This window comes from Epinephelus lanceolatus, chromosome 15, assembly GCF_041903045.1.
Source record: "Epinephelus lanceolatus isolate andai-2023 chromosome 15, ASM4190304v1, whole genome shotgun sequence".
NCBI classification, from domain to species: Eukaryota; Metazoa; Chordata; class Actinopteri; order Perciformes; family Serranidae; genus Epinephelus; species Epinephelus lanceolatus.
In genome coordinates, this window is record NC_135748.1 from 30,664,669 (window position 1) to 30,676,833 (window position 12,165).

Consider the following 12,165-nt stretch of genomic DNA (forward strand, 5'->3'; position numbering starts at 1 on the left):
TAGTTTAAAGTGGTGAAAAGGAAGTGAAACAGACAGATGACAAAGTCTTTAACTGGACACAGATGTTACATTTTGTTCCACCACAAAGTTATTTACTGTCACACATTATAAAGCAGATACAAAAGAAAATCATACAAAGTTGTTAAGATTTAAATTCCATGTACACATAATTAATGTTGCAATATATTGTCTATGATGTAGATATTTTTGATGAGTGCCACAGATGAAGATTTATTACTTTCGAAGCCAAAATGACATCAAGTTTTCTAATTTAGTTTTATCAGTCGAAGCCTCATTTCCTGTCATGTCTCAGCTCCTCTCCTCTGTCTGATCACAGTATGGTGCACACAGCTGATCCACAGCAGTGTTAACCTCTGTCATGTATCATAACTGTGTCATGTTCAGCTGTCTGTCCTACAGTGGAAGTTAATCTGCTCCTTGTGTGTCTCTGCTCTCCCCTCCAGCTGGCCCCATGGTCAGGCCCTCAGTCTCTCTGCTTTCCCCCCTCCTCTGAGCAGCTCTCTGGGGGCTCGCCCACGCTGGCCTGCCTGCTGACTGGCTACTCTCCTCAGGAAGCCGTGGTGAGCTGGGAGGTGGACGGTACAGAGGTGACAGAGGGGGTCCTGAGCAGCTCAGAGGAGGAGAAGAGCGGACGCTACAGCAGCAGCAGCACCCTGAGCCTGAGCCAGGAGCGCTGGATGTTAGGAGAGCTGTACTCCTGCAAGGTCCTCCATCATGGCCACAGCCAGATCCAGTCCTTCCGCAGGAGCCAGTGTGAGGGCTAGAGGGACTGGCTGAAGCCCAGGACAGGAGCTGTGTGTGGGGGGAGCAGGAGGAACACACCTGCTGCTCTGATCAATCTGAGTTTGAATGTTTGTAGAGGAAACTAAAGCTTTGTGTGACAGAGAACAACACTGCTGTAAAGTGTTGGACAACAACAACTTAGAGAGGAATGTGTGGAGCTCAGCAGCTAGATGTGAGTGTGCTTCATAACTGTCATGTTGATGACTGATGTTTTTGCTAATAAAGCTTTCACTGATAAATAACTTCATCAAGTCTTTGGTCTTTAATCTCATGAAGAGCAGAAAGAAATTAAATGCTTTCATAACTTCATCTGATACTCCTCTCTGTGGGAAATGAAAAGCTTTGGATTCATCATGTAAATATAAATATCATTATTTTGTCTTTGTATTTGTAAGGAACTCAAAATTATATAGTGATATAAAAAAAGAATACATTTTTTATCATCAACAAAACCTCAAAAACATTTGTGGTTCAAATATGTGATCAAACAACAGTAAATGTGAACACAACGTAATGTGGTGTTGAAACATATTTTATATTTCTAAATAAGATGAATGTTTTGTGCAGCTGTCAGTAGAGACACTGTTAAATATGTTTTGATATCAGTGAGTCCAACCAGAATGTAACTTTCCCAGCTTCCTCATAAAGAGACTGAATGAAGTGACAAGAATATAAGTTTCAAACTGTATATGGAAGAGCGTCTGTGAGTCTGTTTCAGTTTTATTTACATTCATTGTGGTTCTGCATGATGACTCTTGTGTTGTGTTCACTGGACCAGTTATCCTCATCACAGTCTCTTCACCAACCCTCTGCACCTGCAGCAGGCCGTTTTCACTTCAGTAAAGTCAGTAGAGGCTACATCTCCCTGTGGACTGATGAAGAACATGGAGAAACTTTTGACTCTCTGTTCCTCATCTCTCTGCTGTTTCTGTCTTTGAAAAGTTTCTCAAAGGTCTTTGTGCTCATAAATAGATTCAGGCTGCCCTCTGCTGGCTGTCCAGGTTCACAACAACTTTAAATTGACATGAGACTGATTTTGTATTTGATCCTCAGGTCTTTAAATTCAAATAAACACAAGAAGTTTGTGCTCTAATAAAAAAAAAAAAGGGATCAGCACTCAGTGAATAATCCTCCTAAGCCCTACGATAAGCTATTATGGCAAGGCTTAACTACACAGACCCGTGAGCAGTGATAACTAACATGTCTTTGGGGTCATCGGGTGGGAACCTCCTTTCACCGGTGTTTCGTCTAGTTAGTCCCACGACACCTCCAGGAGGCTAGACAGTGATCTCTGGCGTCCCAGAGACACTCCCCTAATGCCAGGTCTCACTGCTCCCCACACTAACCGAACAACCTCCTTTACCTTACCTATACTACCACAGAGGAGGTAGACCCAGGGAAGGAAGCCTTGTTAGGCTATCACACTCCCCCGCCGGGTTAGGCTGTACAGTCTACCTCCCCAGGACGAGCCCTCACAACAATGACACCTCCAGGAGGCTGGACAGTGATCTCAGCCCAAACAACACTGCCAACTTCAACCAAGCCCAGGCTCCGTTTATGCGAGCTCCAGGCAGAAGCAATGCTGATACTACCTTTACTAGCACATTCACCATACTCTATTTCACACGCTACATAGCATAACTACAATGTAAGCTAAAGTTAAAGGAGATAAATGAACTCACAGGATCAGCAAACACACTCACTTTGCAGCATGGTCTCAAACAAAATGGATTCAAATAGGCCACTCCCACACTTAAATAATCTTCCTCTTCCTGGATTTCCTTCTTACTTACACATGGCTTTCTCAGCCCAAACAGCACTGCCAACTTCAACCAAGCCCAGGCTCCGTTTATGCGAGCTCCAGGCAGAAGCAATGCTGATACTACCTTTACTAGCACATTCACCATACTCTATTTCACACGCTACATAGCATAACTACAATGTAAGCTAAAGTTAAAGGAGATAAATGAACTCACAGGATCAGCAAGCACACTCACCTTGCCGCATGGCCTCAAACAAAATGGATTCCAATAGGCCACTCCCACACTTAAATACTTCCTCTTCCTGGATTTCTCCTGACAGGAAGTGGATCTCTCCACCTGATCTCAAGGAGTTATGTGCCCTGCTTAGTAGTTCCCCCTGCTGGCCCCCAGCTGACATTATTTCTTCCGTAATAGATAAACTGGCTGCATTTAATTGCTTCATCTGACATTTCCCTCACTATCTTCCTCAAATTCTGTCCCCGCACTCCGAGTTCCCCCAGGAGTGAGACAGTTGATCTTGCTATGAATCCCCTACACCCCACTTCCACTGGACAAATCCTAGTCTTCCATCCTCGCTGCTCAGCTTCTGCTCCTAAGTCTGCATATCTAAGCTTTTTTCTTTCATAGGCTTCTTCCACTGAGTCTTCCCAAGGAACTGTCAGCTCAATGAAATAAACTATCTGTTGACTCACTGACCACAACACTAAGTCAGGCCTCTGCCTGGTACAGACTATTTCCTGAGGAACAACAAGCTTTCCCCCTAAATCTACTTGCATTTCCCAATCACAAGCACCTTCTAGGCGGCCACACCCTTGCCTCCTCACTAACTTATCCCTTCTGTATTTCTCTCCCTCACGGACAAACTGAATTACTAAGCCCCTATCCTTAACACCTTCTGAATTCACCTGTCTTCGTTTCCCTTCGATGCCTGCAGCTAAACATTTCAACACCTGATTATGTCGCCATGTATATCGGCCTTGTGACAAGCCAACTTTACAGCCTGACAAAATATGCTTTAAAGTTGCGGTACGTGAACACAATGGGCATGATGGGTCCTCATTTACCCACAGTTTTAGGTTCTGGGGGGTTGGTAACACATCGTATGTAGCCCCTACCAGGAATCTAATACGATTCTCCTCCATACTCCACAGGTCCCTCCAACTAAGCTTCCTCTTCTCTACACTTTCCCAATTCAACCACTGTCCCTGTTTAGCCTGGGCCACTACCTTTGCACCCCTTACTATCTCTTCCTGTCTGCGTATCTGTTCTACAACCAGCTTTCTTTTATCTTTGAGGCCTGCTGTATTCCATACCGGTTTACCTGAGCCAAGCCCCAGGCCTCCCCGGCCAAACTGAACATTACCTACAATCTCTGCATGTCTAAGAGCTGCCTCTGCCTCCTGAACTGCCGATCTTGGGTTCCACTTCCTCCCCTTGGTTGGATTTGGAACCACACTCCTAACTACCACGTCCTTACTCCCAGATAACAAGAGCTCTGTCCTGACCTTGGTACATTTAAATTCCTCTGTTAAACTAGATACTGGCAGCTGAAGTATCCCTTTTCCATACAATGCAACACTACTTAGGCACCTAGGAGTGCCCAACCACTTCCTAATGTAGGAGCTAACCGACCTTTCCATTCTCTCCACAACAGATATTGGAATTTCATGAACTGACAATGGCCACATTAACCTAGGATATAGCCCAAATTGCAAACACCACAACTTCAACTTTCCTGGAAGTTCTGATTTATCTATTCTATCCAATCCTTCAGCCACATCTTTTCTAAATTTCACCACCTGTTCCTTATCATTCAACTCTACATTGTACCACCTACCTAAGCTCTTTACTGACTTTTCCCTAATTGTTGGGATGTCCTCATCATCTATGACAAACTTTCTATCACTTAACTTCCCTCTACATATCGAGATGCTTCTAGATTTACTAGGCTTGATTTTCATGCTGGCCCACTTGAGGTTCTTATTTACCTTCTCTAGTAGCCTCTTTGTACATGGCATTGTTGTGGTCACCAGTGTCATGTCATCCATGTAAGCCCTAACTGGTGGAAGATGCAACCCATTCTGCCGTCTCTCCCCACCTACCACCCACTTAGAAGCCCTGATGATTACTTCCATTGCCATAGTAAATGCTAATGGAGAAATTGTACACCCTGCCATGATGCCTATTTCTAGCCTCTGCCAACCTGTTGTGAAACCTGCTGTACTTAGACACAACCTAATATCCTGAAAATATGCTTTCACTAAGTTAACAACTACCTGTGGCACTCTGAAGTAGTCAAACGCACTCCAAATGAGGCTGTGCGGTACTGAACCAAACGCATTTGCAAGATCTAAAAATATTACATGTAGGTCCCTTTTGTTAATCTTCGCTGCCTGAATCTGGTGCCAGATCATGCTAGTATGCTCTAAACACCCTGAAAAACCTGGTATTCCTGCCTTCTGCACCATGGTATCTATTAAGCTATTCCTTTCTAAGTAGCTAGCTAGTCTCTGCGCTACTACACTAAAGAAAATCTTCCCCTCCACATTCAAGAGAGAAATCATCCGGAACTGGCTAAGGTCCACAGACTCCTTCTCCTTAGGAATGAGGACACCCCCTGCCCTACGCCATGCTCTTGGTATAATTTGTTTTTCCCAAACTATTCTTAGCTGTTTCCACAAAAATTTAAGGGTATCAGGCGCACTTTTATAAACCCGGTAGGGGACTCCATTAGGCCCTGGGGCCGAAGAAGCCTTTGCACGCCTGACCACCTCCTGAACTTCCTTCCACCTAGGTGGCCTGACATCCATCTCATGCTCTATCCCTCCTAATGGAGGGATATCAGGTGGGAAACCTACTATCCTATTCTTCTCCAAATCTGAATACGTGTTTCTCAAATATTCTTCAACCTCTAACCTTTCTGCTTTAAGCTGCCCTCCCTTTTCCTGGCTGAACAATCCTTTAACAAACTTAAAAGGGTCCCTGAAAAAACCTGTCCTAGCATATTCCTTCTTCCTCCTCTTAAAATGATCATGTGCATTAGTTTGTTCATCCATATGCTTTAGGAGGACTCAGGGGAAGTCAGGGTCCACTTGGATGCCCCTATAGTAGATAAAACATCATAATGTGCCGTCTGCTGTTACCCAGTTTGCAAGGAACCATTTCAGTGGAGAAAACACAATGCAGTGCCTTACAGGCTTCCTTACATGCTAGAAAACGTTATCTGTTTGTCATCTCCTCCAATGAAGTTTTCTGTCTTCAGGTTTTAACTCATCCTATCTTTACTACTTTTGCCCGCAGAGTAGCAGACCGGGGTGGTGGTCCCCATCTTCAAAAAAGGGGACCAGAGGGTGTGCCCCAACTATTGGGCTATCACACCGTTGATTGTCGAACCTCAGATTCAGGAGGAGCAATGCGTTTTCCGTCCTGGCTTTTGAACAGTGGACCAGCTGTTTACCCTTGCGAGGCTGCTGGAGGGGTCATGGGAGTTTGGCCATCCAGTCTATATGTGCTTTGTGGACTTGAAGAAGGCTTATGACCGCGTCCCCTTGGGGGGTCTTGTGAGGGGTACTGCGCGAGTATGGGGTGCCAGGCTCGCTGCTACGAGCCATCTGGTCCCTGTATGACCAAAGTGAGAGCTGTGTTCGCATACTTGGTGTAAAGTCAAACACGTTCTCGGTGGGTGTTCACCTCCACCAAGGTTGTCCCTTGTCACTGATCCTGTTTGTGATTTTAATGGACAGGATCTCGAGGCACAGCCGGGGGTCGGAAGGGGTCCGATTTGGGGACCCCAGAATTGCATCTCTGCTTTTCAAAGATGATGTGGTTCTGTTGGCTCCATCACACTGTGACTTCCAACATGCACTGGGGCGTTTTGCAGCCAAGTGTGAAGCAGTTGGAATGAGAGTTAGCACCTCCAAGTCTGAGGCCATAGTTCTCTGCCGGAAACCGGTGTATTGTCCTCTCCGGGTTGGGGGAGAGTTACTGCCTCAAGCGAGGGAGTTCAAGTGTCTCGGGGTCTTCTTCACGAGTGAGGGTAGAATGGAGCGTGAGATGGATCAGTGGGTCGGTGCGGCTTCTGCAGTGATGCGGGCGCTGCGCTGGTCTGTCGTGGTGAAGAGGGAGCTGAGACCGAAGGCGAGGCTTTTGATTTACTGGTCCATCTACGTCCCAACCCTCACCTATGGTCATGAGCTCTGGGTAGCGACTGAATAATGAGATTGCAGATACAAGCGGCGGAAATGAGTTTCCTTTGTGGGGTGGCTGGGCTCAGCCTTAGAGATAGGGTAAGGAGCTCGGACATCGTCCAACTGGAGGCCCCTGGGCAGACCCAGAAAATGCTGGAGGGATTACATATTTTGTCTGGCCTGGGAACACCTTGGGGTCCTCCAGGAGGAGCTGGAAAGCATCTGGGGTGCTTTACTCAGCCTGCTGCCCCCAAGACCCTGCCCCAGATAAGCAGATGAAAATGGATGAATGGATCTTTACTACTAAGAGTTTTTTTTATGGATTACCTGCATTTTTTAAAGGAATAAGAATCTGTCAGAGGAGTTTTATTTTGTCAATCAAATTCATGGCTTCACCGAAATTTGTGTTCATGGAAAAATAAATGATGTCATTTGTCATGATCCTGGGTTTTTGTTTATATTCTGTGATCCTATGGACTTTGTTTTGGAGGTTTCTGTTTGTGTTCCTTGTTTCATGTTCATCATTCATGTTTAATCTGCTTCCTGTTTGATTTTGTAGATTCTCTCCTCATGTGTCGTGTCTGCTTTTACTTCCTGTCTCTGTGTGTTTTCCCGCCTGTTTTCTGTCACACCTGTCTCGTTAGTCCTTCCCTGTTCCAACAGTCTTCCCTTCACACCTGTTCTGTATTAGTCTTGTTTGCTCCATCCTAGTGTTTCCCTCCATACCCTTGTTGTTAGCCAATCCTCATTTCCCTCCTTCTGCCCGTGTCCTCCTCCTCCAGCTGTGTCTCCTTCTTGTCATTAGTTTTCTGTGTATATTGCCGCATTCTATTGGTAGCCGGAACCGGTATACGGTTTCCAGTCCGAAAAGGTACAAAAGAACATCCGTTCTACCCGGAGGTCTCGTCATCAAACTCGGGCAAGGTCCAGGTAGACCGAGTCGGTCGAATTGACGTCACGACAAAGATGGCTGTGCACATTGTGAATGGTAAACAAAGTTATTTGTCCTCAATTTGTCCTCGTATATGCTGTTTAATTAAGCGTTTGTGTTGTAAAAAGCATACAAGTACTTTGCAATGGCATTTCTGTTTCCACTGTTGATTTTTGTTGGAAAAAAAGTCTGTGCAAGCCCGTTGTAGCCTAAAGTCATTTGAACCAGCAAAGTCTCCGTTGCTCAGCAACCATGCAAACAAAAACAAACTTATAGCGCGCTGCCATGTTTTCCGGACTGTTGCAATGAAACGCTTTCAGATCAGACGTGTCATATGGTCATATAAATCCGACAAGGAATGACTGGCCTGGATTGCCAAACGAATACAATACAATACAATACAATACAATACAAATTTATTTATATAGCACATTTAAAAACAACAGCGTTGACCAAAGTGCTGTACATCAAATATAATATACAAAAGTCAGTAAATAAAACACAAGAAAAGAAAACACAAAATAAGACAACAAAAGGCTGCCAACTCTCATACAGGGACAGAGAAGGCCGACGAAAACAGGTGGGTTTTTTAAATGAGATTTAAAAACAGGGAGGGTATCTGCCAGTCTAACCTGGAGGGGGAGCTCATTCCAGAGTTTGGGGAACTGCGGCATATATACCTGTGTGTTTCCCTTTGTTCCCTGTCAGTTTGTCCTGTGCTCATCCCTGTGTTCTTGGTGTCTTTCCCTGCTCTGTTTCCTGCCTGGTGTTCTGTTTGGAGTTTTATACCTGAGTTCATCGTATTATCCCAGTTGGATTTCAGTTTAGTTTTGGTTCTGCTTTCATTTGGACTTTCAGTTACCTGCTTGGTCTAGATGTTTTTTATCAGCTGCATTAAAGCTTGCTTTTTGTTAAAACTCCAAGCTGCCTGTTACTCTGCATTTGGGTCCTCCCTGAACTGATTTATCACATTCTTCTTCTTTTTGTCCAAAATATGTTTGAATACATTTAATTCCATCATGTCACTGTCACTATGTAAATATAAATGTCAGTATTGTTTGTGAACTTATAATAGACTTAAAATTATATATAAAGATAAGGAAAGATCACATGATTATATCAGGTTTACAAACACACATTAACAACAGAGGTTGTTGTACGTGATCAGGCAACCTTTCTCTCAACTTTAGACAATAATTGTGAAAAGAGAATCATGTAATGTGATTACATTTATAAGAATCTTTTTCATTAATATGTCAGTGTTAGTGTGTAGTGTGTGCTTGGTGAGGTTACTGTCAGCTCTGTGTTCAGTGGTCTGTGTCAGAGTCTCTTCCTCTTCAGCAGCTGCAGTCGGTTCCTGCTGTAACAGCTCAGTGTCTCTGCAGTCTGACTGAGGGAGGTTTTTGTACCACGACAAATCACTGTGTGAACACATCAACACTGTTGATGACATGAATACTCTGACAGTAATAAACTGCTGCATCTTCAGTCTGAACTCCATTGATGGTCAAAGTGAAGTCAGAGCTGCTTCCACTGCCACTAAACCGAGCTGGTGTTCCTGAATGACGTGTGCTCACAAATTTTATTAGGAGCTTTGGAGGCTGTCCAGATTTCTGTTGATACCAGTGCAGCCAGTGATCTCCATCACTATCTCTGTAAACAGCTCTGCTGGTCTTACAGGTGAGAGTGACAGTGGATCCTGGAGTAAATGTCACCACTGGAGGCTGAGTCACAGTCACCTGAGCGCTGCATCCTGCAGACAAAAACAAATCATTCATTTATCAGCAGAAATCAATGAGAGAAAAGGCAGCACATCATGTTTGAAATGTTGCTGAGTGAATGAACCTGTGAAACAGCAGCAGGCCAGCGTCCAGATGAGGATGGTGATGAGAGTCATGGTGCTTGTGCTTTCTGCTGTGTTGACTGACACATCTGAGTCCTGCAGTGTTGAACTCACAGGACTATAAACCTTCTCACTTCACTGGAGGATCAGCTGACCATGCAAAGCCTCCTCTCTATGGAAATCATTTCTCTGCTCTCAACACACTCAAGGCAACGTGGGACACAAAATCAGGAGGAATACTGCTTGGATTTACACCATCTATCATCTTAATGGAAAAGAGGGAAAGATTTATATTACAAGTGCAGTTGAGGATTTAAGGACAAGTTTGTGTTCACTGTGCTTGGTATGATATGTCTGTTTGTCTGCCTTTCATTTACTCACAGGGTTTAATGGAGATAAATTATATGTTTATATTCATTTTAATATTAGTTTGAAATCATTATTATTTAAAATGCATCATGGGTATTTGACCATGTATTAACTGATATAAAACTGTGAAGAAAAATGACTTTTTTTACAAACAGACTGTAATCATTTCTCTGTCAGGTGTAGAAAAGTAAAGAAAAACTCAAGAAATAATCTTTATTTATACAATATTTTCATTCCATGTCATAAAAAAAGCTTTGTAGATTCATTAAAAATGAATTATTTCTGTGTAATTATAAAAATCAGAGAGTATTTTCAGTGGATAGATGCTTGTTCACAGTGCAGGAGGTTTTTGTATGGCCACTTAATGAGTTTGTATCACTGTGGGTCACTTTTGGTGGAGGAACCAAACTCATCGTTCACTGTAAGTACCAGAGATTTATCATTTTTACAAATAGATATGATACCAAATTTTGCTCAAGAAATGCCATAATTTATGAAATTCTTATGATTATTTTATTTTTTATATATTTTGTGTGATTCATTGAGCTTGATTGATATCACAGTTTGGAAAAAAAATCTGCAAAGATAAATATTCTTGTTGTTTTAGAGATAATTTTATGGTTAAATTTACGTCACAAAACTTGAATTTCTTCTTATTTTATTTTCAATTTAACTTGTGTCAAACCAAATGTGGCTGCTCAACTTGTCTGAGGGACATTTTACTGCTCAGTAAATTAATGTGTTTTCTTATTTTGAGATTTTTACATTCACACAGTTGTTAAAATGAAATCTAATATGATGTTTAAACATATAACTGAGTTTATATGTACATACAGTTAAGCTGTGGTTTGTGTTCACAGTTCGTTAGTTTAAAGTGGTGAAAAGGAAGTGAAACAGACAGATGACAAAGTCTTTAACTGGACACAGATGTTACATTTTGTTCCACCACAAAGTTATTTACTGTCACACATTATAAAGCTGATGAAAAAGAAAATCATACAAAGTTGTTAAGATTTAAATTCCATGTACACATAATTCTTGTTGCAATATATTGTCTATGATGTAGATATTTTTGATGAGTGCCACAGATGAAGATTTATTACTTTCGAAGCCAAAATGACATCAAGTTTTCTAATTTAGTTTTATTAGTCAAAGCCTCATTTCCTGTCATGTCTCAGCTCCTCTCCTCTGTCTGATCACAGTATGGTGCACACAGCTGATCCACAGCAGTGTTAACCTCTGTCATGTATCATAACTGTGTCATGTTCAGCTGTCTGTCCTACAGTGGAAGTTAATCTGCTCCTTGTGTGTCTCTGCTCTCCCCTCCAGCTGGCCCCATGGTCAGGCCCTCAGTCTCTCTGCTTCCCCCCTCCTCTGAGCAGCTCTCTGGGGGCTCGGCCACGCTGGCCTGCCTGCTGACTGGCTACTCTCCTCAGGGAGCCGTGGTGAGCTGGGAGGTGGACGGTACAGAGGTGACAGAGGGGGTCCTGAGCAGCTCAGAGGAGGAGAAGAGCGGACGCTACAGCAGCAGCAGCACCCTGAGCCTGAGCCAAGAGCGCTGGATGTTAGGAGAGCTGTACTCCTGCAAGGTCCTCCATCATGGCCACAGCCAGATCCAGTCCCTCCGCAGGAGCCAGTGTGAGGGCTAGAGGGACTGGCTGAAGCCCAGGACAGGAGCTGTGTGTGGGGGGAGCAGGAGGAACACACCTGCTGCTCTGATCAATCTGAGTTTGAATGTTTGTAGAGGAAACTAAAGCTTTGTGTGACAGAGAACAACACTGCTGTAAAGTGTTGGACAACAACAACTTAGAGAGGAATGTGTGGAGCTCAGCAGCTAGATGTGAGTGTGCTTCATAACTGTCATGTTGATGACTGATGTTTTTGCTAATAAAGCTTTCACTGATAAATAACTTCATCAAGTGTTTGGTCTTTAATCTCATGAAAAGCAGAAAGAAATGAAATGCTTTCATAACTTCATCTGATACTCCTCTCTGTGGGAAATGAAAAGCTTTGGATTCATCATGGAAATATAAATATCATTATTTTGTCTTTGTATTTGTAAGGAACTCAAAATTATATAGTGATATAAAAAAGAATACTTTTTTTATCATCAACAAAACCTCAAAAACATTTGTGGTTCAAATATGTGATCAAACAACAGTAAATGTGAACACAACGTAATGTGGTGTTGAAACATATTTTATATTTCTAAATAAGATGAATGTTTTGTGCAGCTGTCAGTAGAGACACTGTTAAATATGTTTTGAT

The 12,165-nt window shown here is 43.0% G+C and overlaps 2 pseudogenes across 2 annotated transcripts in view; both read left to right on the forward strand.

The window, feature by feature from the left end:
* LOC144466987 (Ig lambda-1 chain C region pseudogene) overlaps nt 1-11,812 on the forward strand; it is a 28,367-nt pseudogene extending 16,555 nt beyond the window's left edge. The window contains exon 2 of the transcript XR_013493377.1: nt 11,227-11,812. The product of XR_013493377.1 is annotated as an Ig lambda-1 chain C region pseudogene (transcript). The remainder of the gene's footprint in view (nt 1-11,226) is intronic.
* On the forward strand, nt 431-1,051 carry LOC144467009 (Ig kappa chain C region, B allele pseudogene; annotated as a pseudogene). Its single transcript, XR_013493393.1, has one exon. The product of XR_013493393.1 is annotated as an Ig kappa chain C region, B allele pseudogene (transcript).
* Nucleotides 11,813-12,165: the final 353 nt, after the last annotated feature.